At 38.0% G+C, this 15,744-nt stretch overlaps 28 non-coding genes across 28 annotated transcripts; 22 read left to right on the forward strand and 6 right to left on the reverse strand.

Annotated features, from left to right (window-relative positions):
- Window positions 1-913: 913 nt before the first annotated feature.
- Window positions 914-986, reverse strand: TRNAV-UAC (transfer RNA valine (anticodon UAC)). Its single transcript has one exon. It is a non-coding gene; the product is annotated as a tRNA-Val (tRNA).
- A 143-nt stretch (window positions 987-1,129) lies between these two features.
- On the forward strand, window positions 1,130-1,202 carry TRNAV-UAC (transfer RNA valine (anticodon UAC)). Its single transcript has one exon. It is a non-coding gene; the product is annotated as a tRNA-Val (tRNA).
- A 968-nt stretch (window positions 1,203-2,170) lies between these two features.
- On the forward strand, window positions 2,171-2,243 carry TRNAV-UAC (transfer RNA valine (anticodon UAC)). The gene has a single exon. It is a non-coding gene; the product is annotated as a tRNA-Val (tRNA).
- Window positions 2,244-2,354: 111 nt separating this feature from the next.
- Window positions 2,355-2,427, forward strand: TRNAA-UGC (transfer RNA alanine (anticodon UGC)). The gene has a single exon. It is a non-coding gene; the product is annotated as a tRNA-Ala (tRNA).
- Window positions 2,428-2,539: 112 nt separating this feature from the next.
- TRNAI-UAU (transfer RNA isoleucine (anticodon UAU)) lies at window positions 2,540-2,612 on the forward strand. Its single transcript has one exon. It is a non-coding gene; the product is annotated as a tRNA-Ile (tRNA).
- A 991-nt stretch (window positions 2,613-3,603) lies between these two features.
- Window positions 3,604-3,676, reverse strand: TRNAV-UAC (transfer RNA valine (anticodon UAC)). Its single transcript has one exon. It is a non-coding gene; the product is annotated as a tRNA-Val (tRNA).
- A 149-nt stretch (window positions 3,677-3,825) lies between these two features.
- Window positions 3,826-3,898, forward strand: TRNAV-UAC (transfer RNA valine (anticodon UAC)). Its single transcript has one exon. It is a non-coding gene; the product is annotated as a tRNA-Val (tRNA).
- Window positions 3,899-4,859: 961 nt separating this feature from the next.
- Window positions 4,860-4,932, forward strand: TRNAV-UAC (transfer RNA valine (anticodon UAC)). The gene has a single exon. It is a non-coding gene; the product is annotated as a tRNA-Val (tRNA).
- Window positions 4,933-5,043: 111 nt separating this feature from the next.
- On the forward strand, window positions 5,044-5,116 carry TRNAA-UGC (transfer RNA alanine (anticodon UGC)). Its single transcript has one exon. It is a non-coding gene; the product is annotated as a tRNA-Ala (tRNA).
- Window positions 5,117-5,227: 111 nt separating this feature from the next.
- TRNAV-UAC (transfer RNA valine (anticodon UAC)) lies at window positions 5,228-5,300 on the forward strand. Its single transcript has one exon. It is a non-coding gene; the product is annotated as a tRNA-Val (tRNA).
- A 980-nt stretch (window positions 5,301-6,280) lies between these two features.
- Window positions 6,281-6,353, reverse strand: TRNAV-UAC (transfer RNA valine (anticodon UAC)). The gene has a single exon. It is a non-coding gene; the product is annotated as a tRNA-Val (tRNA).
- A 143-nt stretch (window positions 6,354-6,496) lies between these two features.
- Window positions 6,497-6,569, forward strand: TRNAV-UAC (transfer RNA valine (anticodon UAC)). The gene has a single exon. It is a non-coding gene; the product is annotated as a tRNA-Val (tRNA).
- A 970-nt stretch (window positions 6,570-7,539) lies between these two features.
- Window positions 7,540-7,612, forward strand: TRNAV-UAC (transfer RNA valine (anticodon UAC)). Its single transcript has one exon. It is a non-coding gene; the product is annotated as a tRNA-Val (tRNA).
- Window positions 7,613-7,723: 111 nt separating this feature from the next.
- On the forward strand, window positions 7,724-7,796 carry TRNAA-UGC (transfer RNA alanine (anticodon UGC)). Its single transcript has one exon. It is a non-coding gene; the product is annotated as a tRNA-Ala (tRNA).
- A 112-nt stretch (window positions 7,797-7,908) lies between these two features.
- TRNAI-UAU (transfer RNA isoleucine (anticodon UAU)) lies at window positions 7,909-7,981 on the forward strand. The gene has a single exon. It is a non-coding gene; the product is annotated as a tRNA-Ile (tRNA).
- A 974-nt stretch (window positions 7,982-8,955) lies between these two features.
- TRNAV-UAC (transfer RNA valine (anticodon UAC)) lies at window positions 8,956-9,028 on the reverse strand. Its single transcript has one exon. It is a non-coding gene; the product is annotated as a tRNA-Val (tRNA).
- A 149-nt stretch (window positions 9,029-9,177) lies between these two features.
- On the forward strand, window positions 9,178-9,250 carry TRNAV-UAC (transfer RNA valine (anticodon UAC)). The gene has a single exon. It is a non-coding gene; the product is annotated as a tRNA-Val (tRNA).
- A 969-nt stretch (window positions 9,251-10,219) lies between these two features.
- On the forward strand, window positions 10,220-10,292 carry TRNAV-UAC (transfer RNA valine (anticodon UAC)). The gene has a single exon. It is a non-coding gene; the product is annotated as a tRNA-Val (tRNA).
- A 492-nt stretch (window positions 10,293-10,784) lies between these two features.
- On the reverse strand, window positions 10,785-10,857 carry TRNAV-UAC (transfer RNA valine (anticodon UAC)). Its single transcript has one exon. It is a non-coding gene; the product is annotated as a tRNA-Val (tRNA).
- Window positions 10,858-11,000: 143 nt separating this feature from the next.
- On the forward strand, window positions 11,001-11,073 carry TRNAV-UAC (transfer RNA valine (anticodon UAC)). Its single transcript has one exon. It is a non-coding gene; the product is annotated as a tRNA-Val (tRNA).
- Window positions 11,074-12,042: 969 nt separating this feature from the next.
- Window positions 12,043-12,115, forward strand: TRNAV-UAC (transfer RNA valine (anticodon UAC)). Its single transcript has one exon. It is a non-coding gene; the product is annotated as a tRNA-Val (tRNA).
- Window positions 12,116-12,226: 111 nt separating this feature from the next.
- TRNAA-UGC (transfer RNA alanine (anticodon UGC)) lies at window positions 12,227-12,299 on the forward strand. The gene has a single exon. It is a non-coding gene; the product is annotated as a tRNA-Ala (tRNA).
- Window positions 12,300-12,411: 112 nt separating this feature from the next.
- Window positions 12,412-12,484, forward strand: TRNAI-UAU (transfer RNA isoleucine (anticodon UAU)). The gene has a single exon. It is a non-coding gene; the product is annotated as a tRNA-Ile (tRNA).
- A 979-nt stretch (window positions 12,485-13,463) lies between these two features.
- On the reverse strand, window positions 13,464-13,536 carry TRNAV-UAC (transfer RNA valine (anticodon UAC)). The gene has a single exon. It is a non-coding gene; the product is annotated as a tRNA-Val (tRNA).
- A 149-nt stretch (window positions 13,537-13,685) lies between these two features.
- TRNAV-UAC (transfer RNA valine (anticodon UAC)) lies at window positions 13,686-13,758 on the forward strand. Its single transcript has one exon. It is a non-coding gene; the product is annotated as a tRNA-Val (tRNA).
- A 969-nt stretch (window positions 13,759-14,727) lies between these two features.
- TRNAV-UAC (transfer RNA valine (anticodon UAC)) lies at window positions 14,728-14,800 on the forward strand. Its single transcript has one exon. It is a non-coding gene; the product is annotated as a tRNA-Val (tRNA).
- Window positions 14,801-14,912: 112 nt separating this feature from the next.
- Window positions 14,913-14,985, forward strand: TRNAV-UAC (transfer RNA valine (anticodon UAC)). Its single transcript has one exon. It is a non-coding gene; the product is annotated as a tRNA-Val (tRNA).
- A 295-nt stretch (window positions 14,986-15,280) lies between these two features.
- TRNAV-UAC (transfer RNA valine (anticodon UAC)) lies at window positions 15,281-15,353 on the forward strand. Its single transcript has one exon. It is a non-coding gene; the product is annotated as a tRNA-Val (tRNA).
- Window positions 15,354-15,744: the final 391 nt, after the last annotated feature.

The raw sequence follows: 15,744 nt of genomic DNA on the forward strand, positions 1-15,744 counted from the left end.
GTCATGATATTATTGTCTACAATTAAAAAAAAAATCCAAGTTTTCATAGCGTTATGGTCATAAGGTCTGCTTTACACATTGATTTCGTTGTGTTCTCCCTTTTGTGAAACCAGTCTATTTTTTTACTTTTCGCTGGATCATCGATTGAATTTCAATGTATATTGTCAAGTTCTGCCACAGTCAAGGTTTCATAGTATTGTGGTTATCATGTCTGCTTTACACTCAGAAGCTAATAAAAGGAGAAGACAAAAAGGCAGGATAACAGCGCCTCGTGTAACTCTGTGGTTGAAAGTCAGACACTTAAAAGCAATAAGCAGTGGACTCTCACCTGGTTTCCCCCTTGGCTTCATGCATATCATCCCTTTAGGCACAAAATGTCAGGATGACAGCGCCTCGTGTAACTCTGTGGATGAAAGTCAGACACTTAAAAGCAATAAGCAGTGGACTCTCACCTGGTTTCCCCCTTGGGTTCATGCATGTCACCCCTTTAGGGGTAGTTCAGGGAGCAGAACTGCATCGTGTCAGTGCTGTACCTGTTATCCTAGGCAGGAACCCATCAATCGTCTAAAAATTATAAAGGAAATAATGGTGCACTTGATTCATTTGTTTCAAAGGAGCAGACAAGACTCATAAGTAATAGCAAATCATCAATAGGATTGATACCAAATTATATATAGAAAAGGCAAAAACACGTTTCGGAGCTCAAGGTCCTGGGTTCAATCTCCAGTGAATCCAACCTCGTTAATACAAAATTCTTTTTAAAGCAGACGTGATAACCACTACACTATGAAACCGTGACAGACACAGAAATTAGTGATAACTATGAACAAGTAGGTTATGCAGTTCTACTTAGTATGCCTCAAACAACAAAATGTAATCATAAACTCTTAAAAATATTTTGTATTAACGAGGTTGGTTTCACTGGGGATTGAACCCAGGACCTTCTGCGTGTAAAGCAGACGTGATAACCACTACACTATGAAACCACGACAGAAATTGGTGATAACTATCAACAAGTAGGTTATGCAGTTCAACTTAGTTTATGATTACATTTTGTTGTATGTGGCATACTAAGTCGAACTGCATAACCTACTTGCTCATAGTTATCGCTAATTTCTATGTCTGTCGCGGTTTCATAGTGTAGTGGTTATCACGTCTGTTTTACATGCAGAATGTCCTGGGTTCGTTCCCCAGTGAAACCAAACTGGTTTATACAAAATAATTTTTAAGAGATTATGATAAGATTTTGTTGTATATGGCAATCTGAGTCGAACTGCATAACCTACTTGCTCATAGTTATCGCTAATTAAATCCATTCTAAGCTTTTAAAGAGTCAAGGCTTAAATCTTATTAAATAGGGAATACAAAGGATTGTGTCATGATATTATTGTTTACAATTTAAAAAAAATCCAAGTTTTCATAACGTTATGGTCATAAGGTCTGCTTTACACATTGATTTCGTTGTGTTCTCCCTTTTGTGAAACCAGTCTATTTTTTACTTTTTGCTGGATCATCGATTGAATTTCAATGTATATTGTCAAGTTCTGCCACAGTCAAGGTTTCATAGTATAGTGGTTATCATGTCTACTTTACACTCAGAAGTCAATAAAAGGAGAAGACAAAAAGGCAGGATAACAGCGCCTCGTGTAACTCTGTGGATGAAAGTCAAAAATAAGCAGTGGACTCTCACCTGGTTTCCCCCTTGGGTTCATGCATATCACCCTTTAGGCACAAAATTATATCTAGAAAAGGCACTTGGACTCTCACCTGGTTTCCCCCTTGGGTTCATGCATATCACCCCTTTAGGGGTAGTTCAGGGAGCAGAACTGCATCCTGTCAAAGCTGTACCTGTTATCCTAGGCAGGAACCCGTCAATTGTCTGAAAAGTATAAAGGAAATAATGGTGCACTTGATTCATTTGTTTCTAAGGAGCAGACAAGACTCATAAGTAATAGCAAATCATCAATAGGATTGATACCAAATTATATATAGAAGAAGCAAAAACACGTTTCGGAGCTCAAGGTCCTGGGTTCAATCCCCAGTGAAACCAAACTCGTTTATACAAAATTCTTTTTAAGAGTTTATGATTACATTTTGTTGTATATGGCATACTAAGTCGAATTGCATAACCTACTTGCTCATGGTTATCGCTAATTTCTGTGTCTGTCACGGTTTCATAGTGAAGTGGTTATCACGTCTGCTTTACACGCAGAAGGTCCTGGGTTCAATCCCCAGTGAAACTAACCTCGTTAATACAAAATTATTTTTATGATTACATTTTGTTGTATATGGCATACTGAGTCATACAGCATAACCTACTTGCTCATAGTTATCGCTAATTTTGTGTCTGTCACGGTTTCATAGTGTAGTGGTTATCATGTCTGCTTTGCACGCAGAGGGACCTGGGTTCAATCCCCAGTGAAACCAACCTCGTTAGTACAAAATTCTTTTTATGATTACAATTTGTTGTATATGGCATACTAAGTAGAACTGCATAACCTACTTGTTCATAGTTATCGCTAATTTCTATGTCTGTTGCGGTTTCATAGTGTAGTGGCTATCACATCTGCTTTATACGCAGAAGGTCCTGGGTTCAATCCCCAGTGAAACCAACCCATTTTAAGCTTTTAAAGAGTCAAGGCTTAGATGTTATTAAATAGGGAATACAAAGGCTTGTGTCATGATATTATTGTCTACAATTAAAAAAAAAATCCAAGTTTTCATAGCGTTATGGTCATAAGGTCTGCTTTACACATTGATTTCGTTGTGTTCTCCCTTTTGTGAAACCAGTCTATTTTTTTACTTTTCGCTGGATCATCGATTGAATTTCAATGTATATTGTCAAGTTCTGCCACAGTCAAGGTTTCATAGTATTCTGGTTATCATGTCTGCTTTACACTCAGAAGCTAATAAAAGGAGAAGACAAAAAGGCAGGATAACAGCGCCTCGTGTAACTCTGTGGTTGAAAGTCAGACACTTAAAAGCAATAAGCAGTGGACTCTCACCTGGTTTCCCCCTTGGCTTCCCCCTTGGCTTCATGCATATCATCCCTTTAGGCACAAAATGTCAGGATGACAGCGCCTCGTGTAACTCTGTGGATGAAAGTCAGACACTTAAAAGCAATAAGCAGTGGACTCTCACCTGGTTTCCCCCTTGGGTTCATGCATGTCACCCCTTTAGGGGTAGTTCAGGGAGCAGAACTGCATCGTGTCAGTGCTGTACCTGTTATCCTAAGCAGGAACCCATCAATCGTCTAAAAAGTATAAAGGAAATAATGGTGCACTTGATTCATTTGTTTCAAAGGAGCAGACAAGACTCATAAGTAATAGCAAATCATCAATAGGATTGATACCAAATTATATATAGAAAAGGCAAAAACACGTTTCGGAGCTCAAGGTCCTGGGTTCAATCTCCAGTGAATCCAACCTCGTTAATACAAATTTTTTTTTAAAGCAGACGTGATAACCACTACACTATGAAACCGTGACAGACACAGAAATTAGTGATAACTATGAACAAGTAGGTTATGCAGTTCTACTTAGTATGCCTCAAACAACAAAATGTAATCATAAACTCTTAAAAAATATTTTGTATTAACGAGGTTGGTTTCACTGGGGATTGAACCCAGGACCTTCTGCGTGTAAAGCAGCCGTGATAACCACTACACTATGAATCCACGACAGATACAGAAATTGGTGATAACTATCAACAAGTAGGTTATGCAGTTCAACTTAGTTTATGATTACATTTTGTTGTATATGGCATACTAAGTCGAACTGCATAACCTACTTGCTCATAGTTATCGCTAATTGCTGTGTCTGTCGCGGTTTCATAGTGTAGTGGTTATCACGTCTGTTTTACATGCAGAATGTCCTGGGTTCGTTCCCCAGTGAAACCAAACTGGTTTATACAAAATAATTTTTAAGAGATTATGATAAGATTTTGTTGTATATGGCAAACTGAGTCGAACTGCATAACCTACTTGCTCATAGTTATCGCTAATTAAATCCATTCTAAGCTTTTAAAGAGTCAAGGCTTAAATCTTATTAAATAGGGAATACAAAGGATTGTGTCATGATATTATTGTTTACAATTTAAAAAAAATCCAAGTTTTCATAACGTTATGGTCATAAGGTCTGCTTTACACATTGATTTCGTTGTGTTCTCCCTTTTGTGAAACCAGTCTATTTTTTACTTTTTGCTGGATCATCGATTGAATTTCAATGTATATTGTCAAGTTCTACCACAGTCAAGGTTTCATAGTATAGTGGTTATCATGTCTACTTTACACTCAGAAGTCAATAAAAGGAGAAGACAAAAAGGCAGGATAACAGCACCTCGTGTAACTCTGTGGATGAAAGTCAAAAATAAGCAGTGGACTCTCACCTGGTTTCCCCCTTGGGTTCATGCATATCACCCCTTTAGGCACAAAATTATATCTAGAAAAGGCACTCGGACTCTCACCTGGTTTCCCCCTTGGGTTCATGCATATCACCCCTTTAGGGGTAGTTCAGGGAGCAGAACTGCATCCTGTCAGTGCTGTACCTGTTATCCTAGGCAGGAACCCGTCAATTGTCTGAAAAGTATAAAGGAAATAATGGTGCACTTGATTCATTTGTTTCTAAGGAGCAGACAAGACTCATAAGTAATAGCAAATCATCAATAGGATTAATACCAAATTATATATAGAAGAAGCAAAAACACGTTTCGGAGCTCAAGGTCCTGGGTTCAATCCCCAGTGAAACCAACCTCATTAGTTCAAAATTCTTTTTATGATTATATTTTGTTGTATATGGCATACTAAGTAGAACTGCATAACCTAATTGTTCATAGTTATCGCTAATTTCTATGTCTGTCGCGGTTTCATAGTGTAGTGCCTATCACGTCTGCTTTACACGCAGAAGGTCCTGGGTTCAATCCCCAGTGAAACCAACCTCGTTAATACAAAATCATTTTTATGATTACATTTTGTTGTATATGGCATACTAAGTCATACAGCATAACCTACTTGCTCATAGTTATCGCCAATTTTGTGTCTGTCACGGTTTCATAGTGTAGTGGTTATCATGGCTGCTTTGCACGCATAGGGTCCTGGGTTCAATCCCCAGTAAAACCAACCTCTTAGTACAAACTTCTTTTTATGATTACATTTTGTTATATATGGCATACTAAGTAGAACTGCATAACCTACTTGTTCATAGTTATCGCTAATTTCTATGTCTGTCGCGGTTTCATAGTGTAGTGGCAATCACGTCTGCTTTACACGCAGAAGGTCCTGGGTTCAATCCCCAGTGAAACCAACCCATTCTAAGCTTTTAAAGAGTCAAGGCTTAGATCTTATTAAATAGGGAATACAAAGGCTTGTGTCATGATATTATTGTCTACAATTTAAAAAAAAAATCCAAGTTTTCATAGCGTTATGGTCATAAGGTCTGCTTTACACATTGATTTCGTTGTGTTCTCCCTTTTGTGAAACCAGTCTATTTTTTTACTTTTCGCTGGATCATCGATTGAATTTCAATGTATATTGTCAAGTTCTGCCACAGTCAAGGTTTCATAGTATTGTGGTTATCATGTCTGCTTTACACTCAGAAGCTAATAAAAGGAGAAGACAAAAAGGCAGGATAACAGCGCCTCGTGTAACTCTGTGGTTGAAAGTCAGACACTTAAAAGCAATAAGCAGTGGACTCTCACCTGGTTTCCCCCTTGGCTTCATGCATATCATCCCTTTAGGCACAAAATGTCAGGATGACAGCGCCTCGTGTAACTCTGTGGATGAAAGTCAGACACTTAAAAGCAATAAGCAGTGGACTCTCACCTGGTTTCCCCCTTGGGTTCATGCATGTCACCCCTTTAGGGGTAGTTCAGGGAGCAGAACTGCATCGTGTCAGTGCTGTACCTGTTATCCTAGGCAGGAACCCATCAATCGTCTAAAAAGTATAAAGGAAATAATGGTGCACTTGATTCATTTGTTTCAAAGGAGCAGACAAGACTCATAAGCAATAGCAAATCATCAATAGGATTGATACCAAATTATATATAGAAAAGGCAAAAACACGTTTCGGAGCTCAAGGTCCTGGGTTCAATCTCCAGTGAATCCAACCTCGTTAATACAAAATTCTTTTTAAAGCAGACGTGATAACCACTACACTATGAAACCGTGACAGACACAGAAATTAGTGATAACTATGAACAAGTAGGTTATGCAGTTCTACTTAGTATGCCTCAAACAACAAAATGTAATCATAAACTCCTAAAAAATATTTTGTATTAACGAGGTTGGTTTCACTGGGGATTGAACCCAGGACCTTCTGCGTGTAAAGCAGACGTGATAACCACTACACTATGAAACCACGACAGAAATTGGTGATAACTATCAACAAGTAGGTTATGCAGTTCAACTTAGTTTATGATTACATTTTGTTGTATGTGGCATACTAAGTCGAACTGCATAACCTACTTGCTCATAGTTATCGCTAATTTCTGTGTCTGTCGCGGTTTCATAGTGTAGTGGTTATCACGTCTGTTTTACATGCAGAATGTCCTGGGTTCGTTCCCCAGTGAAACCAAACTGGTTTATACAAAATAATTTTTAAGAGATTATGATAAGATTTTGTTGTATATGGCAAACTGAGTCGAACTGCATAACCTACTTGCTCATAGTTATCGCTAATTAAATCCATTCTAAGCTTTTAAAGAGTCAAGGCTTAAATCTTATTAAATAGGGAATACAAAGGATTGTGTCATGATATTATTGTTTACAATTTAAAAAAAATTCCAAGTTTTCATAACGTTATGGTCATAAGGTCTGCTTTACACATTGATTTCGTTGTGTTCTCCCTTTTGTGAAACCAGTCTATTTTTTACTTTTTGCTGGATCATCGATTGAATTTCAATGTATATTGTCAAGTTCTGCCACAGTCAAGGTTTCATAGTATAGTGGTTATCATGTCTACTTTACACTCAGAAGTCAATAAAAGGAGAAGACAAAAAGGCAGGATAACAGCGCCTCGTGTAACTCTGTGGATGAAAGTCAAAAATAAGCAGTGGACTCTCACCTGGTTTCCCCCTTGGGTTCATGCATATCACCCCTTTAGGCACAAAATTATATCTAGAAAAGGCACTCGGACTCTCACCTGGTTTCCCCCTTGGGTTCATGCATATCACCCCTTTAGGGGTAGTTCAGGGAGCAGAACTGCATCCTGTCAAAGCTGTACCTGTTATCCTAGGCAGGAACCCGTCAATTGTCTGAAAAGTATAAAGGAAATAATGGTGCACTTGATTCATTTGTTTCTAAGGAGCAGACAAGACTCATAAGTAATAGCAAATCATCAATAGGATTGATACCAAATTATATATAGAAGAAGCAAAAACACGTTTCGGAGCTCAAGGTCCTGGGTTCAATCCCCAGTGAAACCAAACTCGTTTATACAAAATTCTTTTTAAGAGTTTATGATTACATTTTGTTGTATATGGCATACTAAGTCGAATTGCATAACCTACTTGCTCATGGTTATCGCTAATTTCTGTGTCTGTCACGGTTTCATAGTGAAGTGGTTATCACGTCTGCTTTACACGCAGAAGGTCCTGGGTTCAATCCCCAGTAAAACCAACCTCGTTAATACAAAATTATTTTTATGATTACATTTTGTTGTATATGGCATACTGAGTCATACAGCATAACCTACTTGCTCATAGTTATCGCTAATTTTGTGTCTGTCACGGTTTCATAGTGTAGTGGTTATCATGTCTGCTTTGCACGCAGAGGGTCCTGGGTTCAATCCCCAGTGAAACCAACCTCGTTAGTACAAAATTCTTTTTATGATTACAATTTGTTGTATATGGCATACTAAGTAGAACTGCATAACCTACTTGTTCATAGTTATCGCTAATTTCTATGTCTGTTGCGGTTTCATAGTGTAGTGGCTATCACATCTGCTTTATACGCAGAAGGTCCTGGGTTCAATCCCCAGTGAAACCAACCCATTCTAAGCTTTTAAAGAGTCAAAGATGTTATTAAATAGGGAATACAAAGGCTTGTGTCATGATATTATTGTCTACAATTAAAAAAAAAATCCAAGTTTTCATAGCGTTATGGTCATAAGGTCTGCTTTACACATTGATTTCGTTGTGTTCTCCCTTTTGTGAAACCAGTCTATTTTTTTACTTTTCGCTGGATCATCGATTTAATTTCAATGTATATTGTCAAGTTCTGCCACAGTCAAGGTTTCATAGTATTGTGGTTATCATGTCTGCTTTACACTCAGAAGCTAATAAAAGGAGAAGACAAAAAGGCAGGATAACAGCGCCTCGTGTAACTCTGTGGTTGAAAGTCAGACACTTAAAAGCAATAAGCAGTGGACTCTCACCTGGTTTCCCCCTTGGCTTCATGCATATCATCCCTTTAGGCACAAAATTTCAGGATGACAGCGCCTCGTGTAACTCTGTGGATGAAAGTCAGACACTTAAAAGCAATAAGCAGTGGACTCTCACCTGGTTTCCCCCTTGGGTTCATGCATGTCACCCCTTTAGGGGTAGTTCAGGGAGCAGAACTGCATCGTGTCAGTGCTGTACCTGTTATCCTAGGCAGGAACCCATCAATCGTCTAAAAAGTATAAAGGAAATAATGGTGCACTTGATTCATTTGTTTCAAAGGAGCAGACAAGACTCATAAGTAATTGCAAATCATCAATAGGATTGATACCAAATTATATATAGAAAAGGCAAAAACACGTTTCGGAGCTCAAGGTCCTGGGTTCAATCTCCAGTGAATCCAACCTCGTTAATACAAATTTTTTTTTAAAGCAGACGTGATAACCACTACACTATGAAACCGTTACAGACACAGAAATTAGTGATAACTATGAACAAGTAGGTTATGCAGTTCTACTTAGTATGCCTCAAACAACAAAATGTAATCATAAACTCTTAAAAAATATTTTGTATTAACGAGGTTGGTTTCACTGGGGATTGAACCCAGGACCTTCTGCGTGTAAAGCAGACGTGATAACCACTACACTATGAAACCACGACAGATACAGAAATTGGTGATAACTATCAACAAGTAGGTTATGCAGTTCAACTTAGTTTATGATTACATTTTGTTGTATATGGCATACTAAGTCGAACTGCATAACCTACTTGCTCATAGTTATCGCTAATTGCTGTGTCTGTCGCGGTTTCATAGTGTAGTGGTTATCACGTCTGTTTTACATGCAGAATGTCCTGGGTTCGTTCCCCAGTGAAACCAAACTGGTTTATACAAAATAATTTTTAAGAGATTATGATAAGATTTTGTTGTATATGGCAAACTGAGTCGAACTGCATAACCTACTTGCTCATAGTTATCGCTAATTAAATCCATTCTAAGCTTTTAAAGAGTCAAGGCTTAAATCTTATTAAATAGGGAATACAAAGGATTGTGTCATGATATTATTGTTTACAATTTAAAAAAAATCCAAGTTTTCATAACGTTATGGTCATAAGGTATGCTTTACACATTGATTTCGTTGTGTTCTCCCTTTTGTGAAACCAGTCTATTTTTTACTTTTTGCTGGATCATCGATTGAATTTCAATGTATATTGTCAAGTTCTGCCACAGTCAAGGTTTCATAGTATAGTGGTTATCATGTCTACTTTACACTCAGAAGTCAATAAAAGGAGAAGACAAAAAGGCAGGATAACAGCGCCTCGTGTAACTCTGTGGATGAAAGTCAAAAATAAGCAGTGGACTCTCACCTGGTTTCCCCCTTGGGTTCATGCATATCACCCCTTTAGGCACAAAATTATATCTAGAAAAGGCACTCGGACTCTCACCTGGTTTCCCCCTTGGGTTCATGCATATCACCCCTTTAGGGGTAGTTCAGGGAGCAGAACTGCATCCTGTCAGTGCTGTACCTGTTATCCTAGGCAGGAACCCGTCAATTGTCTGAAAAGTATAAAGGAAATAATGGTGCACTTGATTCATTTGTTTCTAAGGAGCAGACAAGACTCATAAGTAATAGCAAATCATCAATAGGATTGATACCAAATTATATATAGAAGAAGCAAAAACACGTTTCGGAGCTCAAGGTCCTGGGTTCAATCCCCAGTGAAACCAAACTCGTTTATACAAAATTCTTTTTAAGAGTTTATGATTACATTTTGTTGTATATGGCATACTAAGTCGAATTGCATAACCTACTTGCTCATGGTTGTCGCTAATTTCTGTGTCTGTCACGGTTTCATAGTGTAGTGGTTATCACGTCTGCTTTACACGCAGAAGGTCCTTGGTTCAATCCCCAGTGAAACCAACCTCGTTAATACAAAATTATTTTTATGATTACATTTTGTTGTATATGGCATACTAAGTCATACAGCATAACCTACTTGCTCATAGTTATCGCTAATTTTGTGTCTGTCACGGATTCATAGTGTAGTGGTTATCATGGCTGCTTTGCACGCAGAGGGTCCTGGGTTCAATCCCCAGTAAAACCAACCTCTTAGTACAAAATTCTTTTTATGATTACATTTTGTTGTATATGGCATACTAAGTAGAACTGCATAACCTACTTGTTCATAGTTATCACTAATTTCTATGTCTGTCGCGGTTTCATAGTGTAGTGGCTATCACGTCTGCTTTACACGCAGAAGGTCCTGGGTGATAACCACTACACTGTGAAACCGGGACAGACACAGAAATTAGTGATAACTATGAACAAGTAGGTTATGCAGTTCTACTTAGTATGCCTCAAACAACAAAATGTAATCATAAACTCTTAAAAAATATTTTGTATTAACGAGGTTGGTTTCACTGGGGATTGAACCCAGGACCTTCTGCGTGTAGAGCAGACGTGATAACCACTACACTATGAAACCACGACAGAAATTGGTGATAACTATCAACAAGTAGGTTATGCAGTTCAACTTAGTTTATGATTACATTTTGTTGTATGTGGCATACTAAGTCGAACTGCACAACCTACTTGCTCATAGTTATCGCTAATTTCTGTGTCTGTCGCGGTTTCATAGTGTAGTGGTTATCACGTCTGTTTTACATGCAGAATGTCCTGGGTTCGTTCCCCAGTGAAACCAAACTGGTTTATACAAAATAATTTTTAAGAGATTATGATAAGATTTTGTTGTATATGGCAAACTGAGTCGAACTGCATAACCTACTTGCTCATAGTTATCGCTAATTAAATCCATTCTAAGCTTTTAAAGAGTCAAGGCTTAAATCTTATTAAATAGGGAATACAAAGGATTGTGTCATGATATTATTGTTTACAATTTAAAAAAAATCCAAGTTTTCATAACGTTATGGTCATAAGGTCTGCTTTACACATTGATTTAGTTGTGTTCTCCCTTTTGTGAAACCAGTCTATTTTTTACTTTTTGCTGGATCATCGATTGAATTTCAATGTATATTGTCAAGTTCTGCCACAGTCAAGGTTTCATAGTATAGTGGTTATCATGTCTACTTTACACTCAGAAGTCAATAAAAGGAGAAGACAAAAAGGCAGGATAACAGCGCCTCGTGTAACTCTGTGGATGAAAGTCAAAAATAAGCAGTGGACTCTCACCTGGTTTCCCCCTTGGGTTCATGCATATCACCCCTTTAGGCACAAAATTATATCTAGAAAAGGCACTCGGACTCTCACCTGGTTTCCCCCTTGGGTTCATGCATATCACCCCTTTAGGGGTAGTTCAGGGAGCAGAACTGCATCCTGTCAAAGCTGTACCTGTTATCCTAGGCAGGAACCCGTCAATTGTCTGAAAAGTATAAAGGAAATAATGGTGCACTTGATTCATTTGTTTCTAAGGAGCAGACAAGACTCATAAGTAATAGCAAATCATCAATAGGATTGATACCAAATTATATATAGAAGAAGCAAAAACACGTTTCGGAGCTCAAGGTCCTGGGTTCAATCCCCAGTGAAACCAAACTCGTTTATACAAAATTCTTTTTAAGAGTTTATGATTACATTTTGTTGTATATGGCATACTAAGTCGAATTGCATAACCTACTTGCTCATGGTTATCGCTAATTTTGGTGTCTGTCACGGTTTCATAGTGAAGTGGTTATCACGTCTGCTTTACACGCAGAAGGTCCTGGGTTCAATCCCCAGTGAAACCAACCTCGTTAATACAAAATTATTTTTATGATTACATTTTGTTGTATATGGCATACTGAGTCATACAGCATAACCTACTTGCTCATAGTTATCGCTAATTTTGTGTCTGTCACGGTTTCATAGTGTAGTGGTTATCATGTCTGCTTTGCACGCAGAGGGTCCTGGGTTCAATCCCCAGTGAAACCAACCTCGTTAGTACAAAATTCTTTTTATGATTACAATTTGTTGTATATGGCATACTAAGTAGAACTGCATAACCTACTTGTTCATAGTTATCGCTAATTTCTATGTCTGTTGCGGTTTCATAGTGTAGTGGCTATCACATCTGCTTTATACGCAGAAGGTCCTGGGTTCAATCCCCAGTGAAACCAACCCATTCTAAGCTTTTAAAGAGTCAAGGCTTAGATGTTATTAAATAGGGAATACAAAGGCTTGTGTCATGATATTATTGTCTACAATTAAAAAAAAAATCCAAGTTTTCATAGCGTTATGGTCATAAGGTCTGCTTTACACATTGATTTCGTTGTGTTCTCCCTTTTGTGAAACCAGTCTATTTTTTTACTTTTCGCTGGATCATCGATTGAATTTCAATGTATATTGTCAAGTTCTGCCACAGTCAAGGTTTCATAGTATTGTGGTTATCATGTCTGCTTTACACTCAGAAGCTAATAAAAGGAGAAGACAAAAAGGCAGGATAACAGCGCCTCGTGTAACTCTGTGGTTGAAAGTCAGACACTTAAAAGCAATAAGCAGTGGACTCTCACCTGGTTTCCCCCTTGGCTTCATGCATATCATCCCTTTAGGCACAAAATTTCAGGATGACAGCGCCTCGTGTAACTCTGTGGATGAAAGTCAGACACTTAAAAGCAATAAGCAGTGGACTCTCACCTGGTTTCCCCCTTGGGTTCATGCATGTCACCCCTTTAGGGGTAGTTCAGGGAGCAGAACTGCATCGTGTCAGTGCTGTACCTGTTATCCTAGGCAGGAACCCATCAATCGTCTAAAAAGTATAAAGGAAATAATGGTGCACTTGATTCATTTGTTTCAAAGGAGCAGACAAGACTCATAAGTAATAGCAAATCATCAATAGGATTGATACCAAATTATATATAGAAAAGGCAAAAACACGTTTCGGAGCTCAAGGTCCTGGGTTCAATCTCCAGTGAATCCAACCTCGTTAATACAAATTGTTTTTTAAAGCAGACGTGATAACCACTACACTATGAAACCGTGACAGACACAGAAATTAGTGATAACTATGAACAAGTAGGTTATGCAGTTCTACTTAGTATGCCTCAAACAACAAAATGTAATCATAAACTCTTAAAAAATATTTTGTATTAACGAGGTTGGTTTCACTGGGGATTGAACCCAGGACCTTCTGCGTGTAAAGCAGACGTGATAACCACTACACTATGAAACCACGACAGATACAGAAATTGGTGATAACTATCAACAAGTAGGTTATGCAGTTCAACTTAGTTTATGATTACATTTTGTTGTATATGGCATACTAAGTCGAACTGCATAACCTACTTGCTCATAGTTATCGCTAATTGCTGTGTCTGTCGCGGTTTCATAGTGTAGTGGTTATCACGTCTGTTTTACATGCAGAATGTCCTGGGTTCGTTCCCCAGTGAAACCAAACTGGTTTATACAAAATAATTTTTAAGAGATTATGATAAGATTTTGTTGTATATGGCAAACTGAGTCGAACTGCATAACCTACTTGCTCATAGTTATCGCTAATTAAATCCATTCTAAGCTTTTAAAGAGTCAAGGCTTAAATCTTATTAAATAGGGAATACAAAGGATTGTGTCATGATATTATTGTTTACAATTTAAAAAAAATCCAAGTTTTCATAACGTTATGGTCATAAGGTCTGCTTTACACATTGATTTCGTTGTGTTCTCCCTTTTGTGAAACCAGTCTATTTTTTACTTTTTGCTGGATCATCGATTGAATTTCAATGTATATTGTCAAGTTCTGCCACAGTCAAGGTTTCATAGTATAGTGGTTATCATGTCTACTTTACACTCAGAAGTCAATAAAAGGAGAAGACAAAAAGGCAGGATAACAGCGCCTCGTGTAACTCTGTGGATGAAAGTCAAAAATAAGCAGTGGACTCTCACCTGGTTTCCCCCTTGGGTTCATGCATATCACCCCTTTAGGCACAAAATTATATCTAGAAAAGGCACTCGGACTCTCACCTGGTTTCCCCCTTGGGTTCATGCATATCACCCCTTTAGGGGTAGTTCAGGGAGCAGAACTGCATCCTGTCAGTGCTGTACCTGTTATCCTAGGCAGGAACCCGTCAATTGTCTGAAAAGTATAAAGGAAATAATGGTGCACTTGATTCATTTGTTTCTAAGGAGCAGACAAGACTCATAAGTAATAGCAAATCATCAATAGGATTGATACCAAATTATATATAGAAGAAGCAAAAACACGTTTCGGAGCTCAAGGTCCTGGGTTCAATCCCCAGTGAAACCAAACTCGTTTATACAAAATTCTTTTAAAGAGTTTATGATTACATTTTGTTGTATATGGCATACTAAGTCGAATTGCATAACCTACTTGCTCATGGTTATCGCTAATTTCTGTGTCTGTCACGGTTTCATAGTGTAGTGGTTATCACGTCTGCTTTACACGCAGAAGGTCCTGGGTTCAATCCCCAGTGAAACCAACCTCATTAGTACAAAATTCTTTTTATGATTACATTTTGTTGTATATGGCATACTAAGTAGAACTGCATAACCTACTTGTTCATAGTTATCGCTAATTTCTATGTCTGTCGCGGTTTCATAGTGTAGTGGCTATCACGTCTGCTTTACACGCAGAAGGTCCTTGGTTCAATCCCCAGTGAAACCAACCTCGTTAATACAAAATTATTTTTATGATTACATTTTGTTGTATATGGCATACTAAGTCATACAGCATAACCTACTTGTTCATAGTTATCGCTAATTTTGTGTCTGTCACGGTTTCATAGTGTAGTGGTTATCATGGCTGCTTTGCACGTAGAGGGTCCTGGGTTCAATCCCCAGTAAATCCAACCTCTTAGTACAAAATTCTTTTTATGATTACATTTTGTTGTATATGGCATACTAAGTAGAACTGCATAACCTACTTGTTCATAGTTATCGCTAATTTCTATGTCTGTCGCGGTTTCATAGTGTAGTGGCTATCACGTCTGCTTTACACGCAGAAGGTCCTGGGTTCAATCCCCAGTGAAACCAACCCATTCTAAGCTTTTAAAGAGTCAAGGCTTAGATCTTATTAAATAGGGAATACAAAGGCTTGTGTCATGATATTATTGTCTACAATTAAAAAAAAAATCCAAGTTTTCATAGCGTTATGGTCATAAGGTCTGCTTTACACATTGATTTCGTTGTGTTCTCCCTTTTGTGAAACCAGTCTATTTTTTTACTTTTCGCTGGATCATCGATTGAATTTCAATGTATATTGTCAAGTTCTGCCACAGTCAAGGTTTCATAGTATTGTGGTTATCATGTCTGCTTTACACTCAGAAGCTAATAAAAGGAGAAGACAAAAAGGCAGGATAACAGCGCCTCGTGTAACTCTGTGGTTGAAAGTCAGACACTTAAAAGCAATAAGCAGTGGACTCTC

This window comes from Hyla sarda, chromosome 6 (genome assembly GCF_029499605.1).
Source record: "Hyla sarda isolate aHylSar1 chromosome 6, aHylSar1.hap1, whole genome shotgun sequence".
Lineage (NCBI taxonomy): Eukaryota > Metazoa > Chordata > Amphibia > Anura > Hylidae > Hyla > Hyla sarda.